The 12,046-nt window shown below is 45.9% G+C and overlaps 1 long non-coding RNA gene across 1 annotated transcript in view; it reads left to right on the top strand.

Moving 5' to 3' along the window:
• The window catches only part of LOC130525824 (uncharacterized), a 14,936-nt gene extending 5,299 nt beyond the window's left edge, over positions 1-9,637 (top strand). The window contains exons 2-3 of the long non-coding RNA XR_008950594.1: positions 2,623-2,734; positions 8,945-9,637. This is a non-coding gene — a long non-coding RNA (uncharacterized LOC130525824). The remainder of the gene's footprint in view (positions 1-2,622; positions 2,735-8,944) is intronic.
• Positions 9,638-12,046: the final 2,409 nt, after the last annotated feature.

The raw sequence follows: 12,046 nt of genomic DNA, 5'->3' as shown, positions 1-12,046 counted from the left end.
AGAGGAGAAGGAGAGGGAGAGGGAGAGGGAGAGGGAGAGGAGAGGAGAGGAGAGGAGGAGGAGGAGGGAGAGGAGAGGAGAGGAGAGGAAACCATGACCCAGTGGTGGCAGAGGCCGTCAGGTGATCAGCTGGACGGCAGCCTGCTATAGCAGCATAACTAAGATGTGACCTAACGATTAGACGACCCCTAAGTATGATAATTTGTCTGTCTATGATAGTAACTGGAACTACTGAATTAGTAACAATAAGCTTTTTCAAAGAGGTAGGTTTTAAGTCTGATCTTAAAAGTAGCGATGGAGTCAGCCTCCCGTACCTGGACAGGGAGCTGGTTCCATAGCAGGGGGGCCTGGTAGCTAAATGCTCGGTCCCCCATTCTACTCCTAGAGACTCTGGGAACCACCAGTAGACCAGCATTCTGAGAGAGGAGCGGTCTATTGGGCTGGTAAGGTGTCACTAGCTCCTCCAGGTAGGATGGCGCTAGGCCTCTGAGGACCTTGTAGGTCAAAAGAAGGGTCAGTACAGGTATAATTATAATGTTCACATATCACTTGTCGAAGCAGTGTAGTTGTTTCTTTCTGGAACTGCCCCAATTTTAAATCATTACTATATTAATTTCATTGAAACATATGGCCAGACCAGCTTAACTTGGATACAGGAAACATTGTTAAATCTCTGGAATTGTCAAATGTGTCTAAAGTTACCCTTTTTATCCAAGTTATCTAAATCAGCTCCATCATTTCCCGTCAGTCACATGACTGTCGCCTGATCAGCAGGACAGAGGATGAAACTCAGTGACGTGATGAGGTGAAATCAAACATGAAGCCAGAGAAGGTCGAGATTAGGAGTGTTGACACTGGTCTCAGCACCAAAGCTAGATGGTTTTTACACAAATGTGAGTAAATGTTTGAAGAAATCAGATTAGTATGAAAGTAAATTGGCTCTAAATCACTCAGCTGTGCTGCTCCCGAGGGTCCATCTGGGTATGAGTGACCACCAACGAAACAGACACAAACTAAACCTTTAAATATCTCTTAGAAAATATTTATACAAAAAAATCCACATGTAAATACCAGAGGTTATGATATTCTTCAAATCATGGTGACTAATATCAAATGAGGAGAAGCTCTATTTCCAGCTCACAGGTGATCACAACACATCGCTAACATCTGCCAAGCTGTGGAAACGGTTCGAGTCACCTAAATCCATAACATGGCCGCCACACTGATTTAATGTTTAGATTTTAAGTGTCTTTCCATTTCTAGGTAATCTAATATAATTATTAGGATTAACATACATACATACATACATACATACATACATACATACATACATACATACATACATATTAGCTTATTACCTTATTATATTAGCTTATCATTTACATTCTAACTGTACCCTACAGACAGACGTGTCCTGATCAATGTTTTCTTCATGTCAGAATGTGAAGGGAAATATTTAGGACAAACAGCAACTCCCACTTCCTGTTTCAGGCTAAACGGCGTGCTCGTCCTCACAGGATCATTTACATCTGGTGAAAACTTTCCTGCCGCCGTGTCGCCGGGCGGAGCGCCGGGGTGGAGGAATGCCAGGAGGAGCTTTGCGCCCCGCTCCTCGGCGGTCCCCGGTGAAGTGCTGGACTCCGCTGATATTTGAGACGCGGTCGCTGGGGTGATATAGGTTTAACTCTCACGTTCCGCCCAACCTGCCAAGAGCAGGCGGCGGGTGCCAGCTGGAAGGCTTTGGTACACTACTGTGCAGAGGGGAGGGGGTATTAACAAGGGCAGACAGGAGGGCAAATATACAGTAGGCACACAAGTGTCTCCAGACCTTGAAGGTGCTTCACAAGTGCTCTTCACAGCCAGACACCTCAGACACTCAGCATTTAGCCACAATGCGGGTTTGTTACCTTCCACTACAAGTGGCCTGTTTTTCTACCCCAGCAGCTTGAAAGAAATCTACCCGGGGTGGCTCCACTCTATTTATTGATGCCTCTCGAGTTTCCACTTTCTGGTAATAGAGTGGAAAACACAGATAATGTGTTTGATCGATCAGCGTGAACAAATTTCATTTGTTGGGATCAATAACAGTTTACCGTTGACAGAGCCCAAAGAACCGCGCTTATTTGAGCTTTTTGATTGAAGCTGTCCTGGAAAGGTGGCGGCGCTGGGCGCTCTGCACCGAGGCCTGCGCGGCAAGCTCGGGCTCTTCTGTTCTATTATTGCCAGCAATCTGTATTTAAAACTAATATCAGCGCACGCTGCCTGGCCCAGGGCAAAAGCCACCGAACCAATCTGATATACAGCCCGTGTTTCTTTGCGGTTTCCCTGTGATGTGAATTAGAATGTGAAAAATAACAATTCCCTCACATTTTTCACCGGTATCCATTTTTTCATTTGAAGCTGTAATGATTAGATTTTTTCTCCCCCCAACAGGATGATTTGTATTATGTTTTCCCCGTGTTCAAAACATAATAGAAAAGTGATGTGGAACCAAAGGTAGCGGGGAGGGGGGGGCAGCAAATTAACTGACGTGCAGAAGAAAGACGTTTCCATGGCTCAACCTTTCGCCGTTTTCTCCGTGTTTCTGCTTTTCATGATCGTGCTCTGCGGAACGCCCCGAAGACATGAGGGCCCTTGCTCCGTGTCACACGGTTCCAGGCCAGGCCGCTACCTTCTGTGCGCCAGACAAAAACAGCATGAGATGGGAAGTCCACATGGATAAACCTTTACTACGGTAGGTGTTGCTTCAGGCAAGTGCTATTCAGAGGGAATTTACTGTGGCTACGCCGGTGTTATGGCAATAACCCTCTTACAGAGGTGTTTCTGCAGAGCGTCTGACTGCAGAGCAGTCAAAAGCTCCACGTTGGCTTATCTGTGAACAGCTCCTGCTTTTTGGATACTGGGAATCTTTCAAAATAAAGTAGGAGAGGGTGGGCATATAGATGCTCACACACGCGGTTTAATTCTTTGCCTCTGCTCCATGTGTAAACTATGACAACAGAGCAGCTGATCTTTAGGCTACATTGATCGCAGTGAGGATAAAATATTTTGGCGATCCCTTATTTCCGTCGAACGCGGGGATCCGTTGTGTTCCGGCGGTGGGGATCGTTCTCAGTGTAGGACGCTCTCGGGGCAGGTCCTGTGTGTGATGGTGGTGGCCCCGGATCGAAGGATGGTGCATTAACTCTGCCTTGGCCTTGGCACAGGTTAGGGAGAGGCATGAGATGCATATTGTTTGTGTTCATTTGAATAAAGACAAATGTCAGATTTCCATGGCTCCGGGCAGCCTGCATGTTAGATGATCAACTCTTTGGAGCCTGTGGATGTGGGGTCATCAGTAGCGCTTCCAGGTCACTGTCACTGCATGCCGGTTTGAGGCCATAATTGACCTTTTGACAGAGCGCAGGGAGACAGGCTTCCTCTGAGGGCAAGAATAATCACTTCAGATTAACTTGTGGCTGAGCTCATGTCAGCTAATTAAAATGTGGGTTTTGTTAGAAATTCAGTTTATGTTTCCAGACAGTTTTTCTAGACGCATTTTATGTTTTATTTGTTACAATTTATAAATAAAGAACACTTCTAACATCTTTTAATCATGCAGACAAAAGGGGGATGGCTTTTTTTCCTGCTAGCTGTTATGAATCATGGGTTCCTTTTACTATTTCATGTTGAGTTCAGAATCTTTATTATCTTTGAACAAATGAGTCAGTGTCTCTCATGCTAACGTGTTAAAGTGCTGCTGTTCCCTGTTGTTGTGTTTGCGGCTGCAGAGAAAGGTTGAAAATAGCCTGTATCCCACAAGCCCACAAGCTCCCTCAGGCTTCTTTCCGGTCCAGGATCTCCAAAGACGCGTGCGTTTACCCTTCACTGTGCATGTTATTCCTCACAACGTAGCACCCACGGTCATTTCTCTGTCTTTATAGCCCACAACTCTGACTTTCAGTCACATCGTACAAGAACAGCACAGTTTTAACACAATAAACTTTCTTTGAACCTCTTTGAATTTAACCTTGACTATATCCCAGTTTAACACCAATGTACCCCCATCATATCTGCAGGTATCCAGAGAGTGTATAAAGAGCTTCATGGTTTTGAGGCAGCAGTATTTTATAGCAATAATTAAATTAATACTTACCGTGGGTGACAAAGTTGATTCCAGGATGTGTGAATTCTTGAATATGGATTTAAAAACCTCTCAAAATATGATTTGTGCAAAGTCTGAGAGGACAGAGGACAGGGGTCAATGGACTGGGTACACTTTAAGAGTGTGTACTGGTGGTGTGGGTCATAAAATGCACTGATCACATGATATACATTTTCTAGGTAATAAGGTAATAAATGTTTGTTCTAGCCTCAAAATCTCTATAACACTCTGCAGTTAAATTATTAGTCGACCAACCATAAACTGACAGATATTCTCAGGTTCTGACCATTCTGTTAGAGGTATAGTTTCCTCTGAAATCTGCATGTTAAGGCACCAGCACCCACAGCGTGAACCTTTCATCAGTTCTTTACATCTCCTTTTAGTCCATCACATTTGATTCCGCTTTAAGCTAAACTCAAGTTCTCTCCTTCGTTAACACCTGAGCATTGCCTCTACTTTGTCATTAAGTGAGGACAAACCGTATAAGTCTCCTTAGTTTCTCATTACATGTCTGCTCTCCAGCGTTGTGACCGTTAAACTTTTACTAAGCACCCTGGAAGGATCCAGCAGCTCCCACCTCTGCTGGGAGAGGTATCATGTCGAATACTGGCCAAAAAACTTTGCAGCAGAAGCTGCATGTAACAAATGGAAGGGCAAGAGTCAGCATCGGGAAGTGGCCTCCCCTCCCTCCGTACCGCTGACCCCGGTCCTCCTGGGCTTGATGGAGTCCAGGTCATAGTAGGAAGGGGAAGGATGGAAATACCAGAGCCAGCCCAGGGCCTTCGCCTTCCCGTTTCTGCTCCAGGTAATGACAATGTGGAGCTCACAGCTGAGACGCTGTCTTCTTCTAGTCCGTCTCCTCTTTTATGGTGGCGGAGTCAGTTTATCCAGAAGAAATTCTAATGATTGAAAGATTTTCCTCTGGCTGCTTTTATTCAGCTTCATTAATAATCAGTAGGAATATTCATATCTGTAGAAAAAGGAGTTCTGAGCAAATGCCATCTCGACAGCAGACATCAGGAAACAGTAAACAACGTTTGTCAGGAGAAGGAGCCCAATTGTGTCAGATCGTGGCCGCTTGTCCATTGTTGGAGGTTCTGAAGTGTATCGAGTAGCACAGCTGAGTGATTCCAATAGTCTGCGGCCCATTGATAACTAAAAATCCTGGCATGGAGATGCAGAGAGGGCCTGGTGTGCTCCGCCGAGCAACAATGCCTTCCCTCACTGGCAGCGTCAATGCAGCCATGACGGAAGAAATTAAGAGTGTTCTTTATTAATCCTCATCCTTTTCATACCTGGGAATCGGAAGTTTCTTTAAAGACCTGCCTGCACATTTACCAATTTAACCTGACATCTTTAAAATGAAAAATATCTTTATTTCATCTTCGCTCCCCCGCCTCGGTGTGCACGTTCACGTGTGTGTGTGCGCGCGCGCGCGTGTGTGGTGGCTGGTCTGGTAGCTGGGAGCTATGGTGGAGTGTAAGCAGTGTTGATGTGGATGGCCCCTGGTCAGAGGCCAGGGCCTGGCTGTTAAAATGCAGCCTCTTTTGTGCGTCAGAGCCAGCACTGCCAGTCCCGTTCCGCCCCTGTCGCTGGGGGTGGGCGGGCATTTACCCACCGCTCGCATTCATTCCACTGGCACCGCTTGACGCGGGGCTAAATGGCATTGTTACAACGCGACTCTGAGAAGTGTTGACAGGTCCATATGCTAATTTTAATGAATACAAGGGATGGTTTTCAGCCGCCTCGGCTCGGCTGCGGGATCCGATCTGCACCAAGGCCGGCAGATATAATTGCAGCAAACTCCGATGAGCTCATTAGGAAATGTATTGAATTTACACATTATTTCCAGTAGTTAAGCTGAGTTATTTTCCCTGAGGACTCAATTATGCGCTCATTTGTGACTCAGGTAAATTGCTTCCCGTGTGTGACTTTTTCAACTGCAGGATTGTTGTCCCCGTCGTACACACGTGTGCGCGGCCGTCGCCGTCGATTCGTGTGAAAATTTCCAGAAAAGACAGGACAACCGCTCGCTTTTGTCCCTTCATTCACTCCGTTTGATTAACTCCGAACATTGGATTCACTGGCGGGTTATTTGATGGTGCGCTCGTGTGCTTCGCCACAACGGCCCCGTTGTGATCCCGACACGTGTAAGTTCATCAGCCAGCGCGCTCATGAACTTTATCTAGTCAAAAGCGCGAGCGCCAGTCCCCTTTTTTCCGCCGTGATGGAAGAACGCTAACGCCGAAGAGGAGCCGGTGAGTCAGGGTTCAGTAGCAGGGATTTCTGCCAGCCTACTGCGCTCTGAAATGAAAGTGAACATTCATGGAGTGACTCACTTCTTGAACCGCGTCCTCCCTGGGCGACAATGAGCAGATTGTTGCAGGAGCGGACATGGTGTGGAAACTATGTGACAAAGAGGAGCGACCGAAATTCAAAGGGTTCATCAAATTGCTGTTTGTTCTGTGTGCGGCTGGCCTGATGCGCTGGAACACAACAAAAGAATTCTGCATGGGTAAGCACGAGGGCTTCCACGGAGCTCTGTGGCCGCCTGTGCTGGATGAACTGGAGTGACTCCGGCCGCTGGCTGAGCGCCACCCTGGAGGTGGTATCAAGTGGCCATAACATTTCATAACTTTACTGTGGTTCTTTTCTTCCTGAAAAGGAGCACAGAGGGGCTAGCACAGCCCCCCCTCCTCAGTTTTGTCCAGCATATATAAAAATGGCCGTGTGACACGATGCACACGCCGGTATTTTAATTCTGATGGTATAGCGGTCCGTACTGGCCGTCCTCGCCTGTGGAGTGGCCACGAGGGGGGCTGGACTCAGCCGGCTGCAGCCCGGGTCCATCGAGCCTCTGTCCAAAACACATCTGCTGCACTCAGCTGTAAATATCACCAACAGCTGGTGGCGCGCAAGTTAGTCGTGCCTAACGAATCGCTGGCCTATATGTGAGGGGGGCCTTCATCTGCCTTCCTGCTTCAATAGAAGTTCAGCATCGGCAAAGGAAATAAGTATTACAGATCTTTTCTGTAAGGCATTGCTGTTGGACTGTAAGCCCTTTAATTGGACTATGATGCGAGCCGTCTTTGTCCCAGCATACGTGCACAGGAGGGTCATTGATTTGTTGTTGACCTCGTGTCTCCTCGGCTAGGATGGGAGAGGACTTGCGCTCTTTCTCTTTGTGTGTTGGGCAATTTCCAATTGCTCTACAGTATCAGAGACCAGAACAATCTGGCAGTGTTGCAAACCTGTACACAGAATATAGAACAGCTGGTCTGACTGGTCTTTATACAGGCAGGAATAGACAAGGAAACCTGAAGCTGCAGCCCTGTTGGGACAGGTTAGTCACACCAACTGTACCAAATCAGAATTGGTGGTTTATCAGTATCTTAACATTCACTCATAAACTACACCAGCAAGATAACAGGTGCATTTCAAATGTTAATAAACGACACTTAACAAACATGCGTTGGAACTATGAAAACACTATTTCAACAGGGTATGTGAAATGGGGCCGCTAATGGTGTAGCAACGGTAAACGGATTAGCTAGTGCTCTGTTTTCCAAGCAGGCTGAGAAAGGCCAGCGAATTGCCAGGCAAGTTTTAGAGGACAGTTACTATGAAGGAGACTGGTAAGATGTTGACAGCCCCCCGTGACAGAATACCCCCACATGCCTGGGAGTAGGACAACCTTCAATCGCATGATCTGACTGCATTAGCCTGACTTTTAAAATTTGAACTTCAGTCTAGCTAATGGGTTTATCCAGTTTTAGTCCGACTAGTGCAGTATTTCAGTTTTTAAGGTATCACGTAAACCTCCTCCCTGTTTGTCCAGTAGGACAGATAAACCAAACAGTATCGATCCCCTCAGCTTCAATAGGTCAAACTTTCTAAGCCTGAACACCTGAACTACACTTAGCAAGATACAAATGATCAAACTCACCTTTGAGCTCAGCAGCCTGTCTAGCGCTCCCGGTATCACACGTAATGACATTCAGCACGGCCCAGATCACATTTGCGATAGCATATTTGATACTGCCGTACAGCGGCGGAGAATAACGCGGCCCAGAGAACAACCCGCCCTTTTCTCAGTTTGAACACAATCCATTTTCCAGTGTAAATCACTTGTCACTCTATGGCAAACGTAGCCGCTCCGATCTGAAAGAGAGAGGTGGGGAGAGAGAAAGAGAGAGAGTAAAGATTATCTTCTGGGCCATTTCAGCGGCGCCGTTGCGTGACGGAGACTGACAGCTCTTTCAGATGACTGACAGGTGTCCTTTGAAATGCCGGCGAAGCAGCTTCTGTTCAGACTGTTGAAATGCATATTTGGAACTCTTATCATAAAGGCATGGATGGCCCAGATAGGTGCTGTTAACATTGCAAATGGCTCCGGAATTATTCATTGTCAGTGCTGTGGGAAAGAATGGAAGTGGTGGTGGTGGTGGGGGGGTGGAGTTTGATTATTCTGCTCACACAATGGCGGGCCGCTTAATGATTCCTCTCCACCTTGGCACCGCTGTGTGCCGACTTCAGGCGCTAGCGGCGGGTGACACAGGTCTGGCCAAGTGTTAGAGCAAGATCATACGTCCAGGCCCCATTTTAATTTCTAATACATTAATCTTTTCCTCACAGATCCTCCATGAATATTCCAGGGCTCCTTGTTTGTTGGGAAGGCTGTCTCGCTTTCATCTATTCAGGTGGCTTCATTCACTGTGAAAGCCAACTAAATGGACCCGATCAGTCAGTGACAACTGGGATACAATGAAGCCCAGTAACACGTCCCTTTTCTCCTTTCAGCCTTCTGATAGACAACCCTGACACCTGCTCCCCTGGGAGACCCTCCGTCAAGTCCGTGCGCTGTTCCTTGAGAGACTTCCTTTACTTTATCAGCCCATAAAGGATTGTCACAGGTGACTCTATCAGCTGAGGTATGGAACTGCTCCCCGTGACCCGCCCCGGCGCTGCGAGGTCGAGGCACACTGCGCCACATCGCCGGCAGATTATGGCGGCTTAAACGCTGTCAGACACGCCGACTCAGTGCTTCACACTTTCTACAAATGTTAAGCCTTTGTTCTCTTCCATTAATTAGCATTGTCTTAAGTTCATTAGACCACCGCTCACGTTGTTACTAATGAGGTGGCGTAGGCCACCTACATCGGCCGTAGCTTTGTAGAGCCTGACCTGACAACGGCTCCTGTGCGTCCCTCGCCGCGCTGTAATAACATGCACGGGGAGGGATGCAGCAGCACAAATATGTCAAGAGATGACTACTTCCTGCTTAATTTCATGAGAATCACATACTGAAAGCGCAGCTTAGCTTTGCAGCATGTTTGGAAAATATTTTTAAAACTAACCTGGCGTCATGTTGTTTCACGTCCTGTTTCCTTGTTTGAAGTGTTGATGGATTGAGTTGGCTGAGCTACTCGAGCTAAGCTTGAAGGCTAATATTTGCCTATATTTGCTTGTATTTGCATAAAATGTTAAGGTTGATTGTTACTCATTCAATTGTTACTTGTTACTTTGATCCCTCTCATCACCCTGTGTTAGCATTAGCATTGCTTCTAGGTCACCCTGTGCCTCACCTTTCATCTGAAACCCAGAGCCCAGGCAAGGAGGGGTACAAGAAAAACTCAATTTTAACAGGCAGAAATCTTCATCAGGGCCAGGTCAATATGGGTGAGCCTCATGCCCAGTAAAAGGACATTATTAGTAGTAAATTCCCCTTGGACAGGTGCATCATAGGTTTCACAGAATAAAGCCATTGAATAATGCCAGTGGCTCAATAGTTTTTGTTCAGTGAATTTCATTGCCTTTCCAGATAAAGAGGCGTACTAGTCTAAAGTGAACTGTGGTTTGTGCCTCAAAAATATGGCTGTCAAAAATTCATCAGAGGGTTTTGATCTTGTAAAGTGATGCCACACTGGCAGCTATTGTGATACTGTCATTAAGGTGCTGCGGTGCAAAAAGCCTCACCAAGTTTCTTAATTTGAGGAATTATGTTGGAAAAGGAGCTGATGGATTTCTGCGATGATGCGTTCACTGACCCTGATGGCGAAGCTTAGTGGTTCACTGTGCAAAATGAACAGATTTCAGCGGGCTGAACATGGCACAAAAGTTTGTTTGCTTCTGCTTTATTCAAATTAGGCCATCAGTCAAACCTCTGTTCTCCAGAGCCAAATGAGACTCGCGGGGGCCCGTATTTTACAGTGGCCCCACACAGTGCTATAACTCAACACAGAGAATACCTTAGCAGTGGACAGTTAAATAGGCATTGGCATATATGGATATTAGATGTGTCAAGACCAATGATGTAAATTGGGTGCCATTCATAATTATGATATCTGATTTGGGTTCAAAAGGGACGCAGTGGAGAGAAAGTGGGGGGAGAGCACCAATATTTTAATGGAAAGGAGACAGCCTTCTCCCTCAAGGAACATCTTCACTGACACTGGCTGCTGGAAAATTGGGATTTATACTTCCTGTTTTCTATTAATATGGAGATGAATACAGGTGTTCTTGTGTCGTAAAATTAGTTTAGCTCTTCCAAATTGCAATTACACGTGTTGGGGAGAGAGAAAACGGTGCAGATGCATTTGCAGAGGCAATAGAAAATGTGGGGAAATTAGGAAAAATATTGAAGTTTAAAATGGACATAATAACAGGTAATTCCAGCCACCCCATCCGCGCCTGGTTCTCCTGACTATTAGTCCTTCTTTGTTTCTGGAGATGAACAGACGGCTACGCTTTTCTTTTCCGCATACTCGAGGACGGAGAACAGCAAATCCGCTGTGAAACATTTCCCTTTTCAAGGGTTAGGACTTGGATAGAGGTTCAAACCCAGAGGAAACCTTCCATTTCCCCCACTGTCTTCCTGAGGGGATTGTGGAGGGCAATGTTGCACAGAGGACACTGATGAATGCACCAGCAGGGTGAGGTGGGGCCAGTAGCTTAACACTGGTGCACTCAGGCACACTGGCCCACTATTCACTTTCATTCCCACGAAACCACAACCTATTGAGGGTGGCTATAAAAGATATTTCACTCACACAACCTGCACCAGCACGGTCATTTATTAGAGCAAGGAGAACAGAACTTTATATGCACTCACTGTTGTAAGAACACTTTTATCCTGTAGCCAAAATTAGCATATCAGCATTGACTGATATACAGGAAAAACAGCTAAAACGAGGACTATCTTGTCCAATGTATCTATACGTTTGTCAGGAGAACTTTGTGTTTCTGCGCTGCATTAATCCTTAAGCAGGTAACTTTTTAGTTTACTTTAGTTTTTCAGGTTAATCAGTGCCGATGGGTTTTGGCTTTCCAAAATATGGAGAACAAACCCCCAACTGATATACAGCGAGATGTCCAGCAGCACTCTTTACCACACCTGATACTGCGCTTGCTTTCTCTCCACAGCAAATAGAGAGGCTCTGCTACTGAAGCGAGACATTAATTCACTGTGTCATCCTGTCCCCCTGGAATATTTATGATGCTAAATACATTTAATTAGGGACTGGAGCTCTGATGGGAGCGAAATGCACTGTCACTTAAAAAAAGAGGAGAAGATTTTGTTACCTCTAATGCTGATAGGCTGCTAATGTTGCTAACTCATTCCTGATGACAGGAGGAACAAGCGCACTGCAGATGGAATTTGAATCATGTAAAATTAGCTTTGGCACGTCTATCACAATGCAATCATTGCACCTGAAGGAGGGTGAAGCGAGGCTTATTTAGGGGGGACATATTTTCCCGAGCAGGTGTTTTTGCACACATAAACCAATATTAAAACTGCCAGTTGAATTCTTTAATAGTATTATTTTTTATAGTTTGATGTGAGCAATTATTTTGCTATCTTAATACACAGCAGGTGTTTGAATAATAAAGACAATTAAAAAA

This window comes from Takifugu flavidus, chromosome 1, assembly GCF_003711565.1.
Source record: "Takifugu flavidus isolate HTHZ2018 chromosome 1, ASM371156v2, whole genome shotgun sequence".
NCBI lineage: Eukaryota > Metazoa > Chordata > Actinopteri > Tetraodontiformes > Tetraodontidae > Takifugu > Takifugu flavidus.
This window is presented reverse-complemented; position numbering and strand designations above follow the sequence as displayed.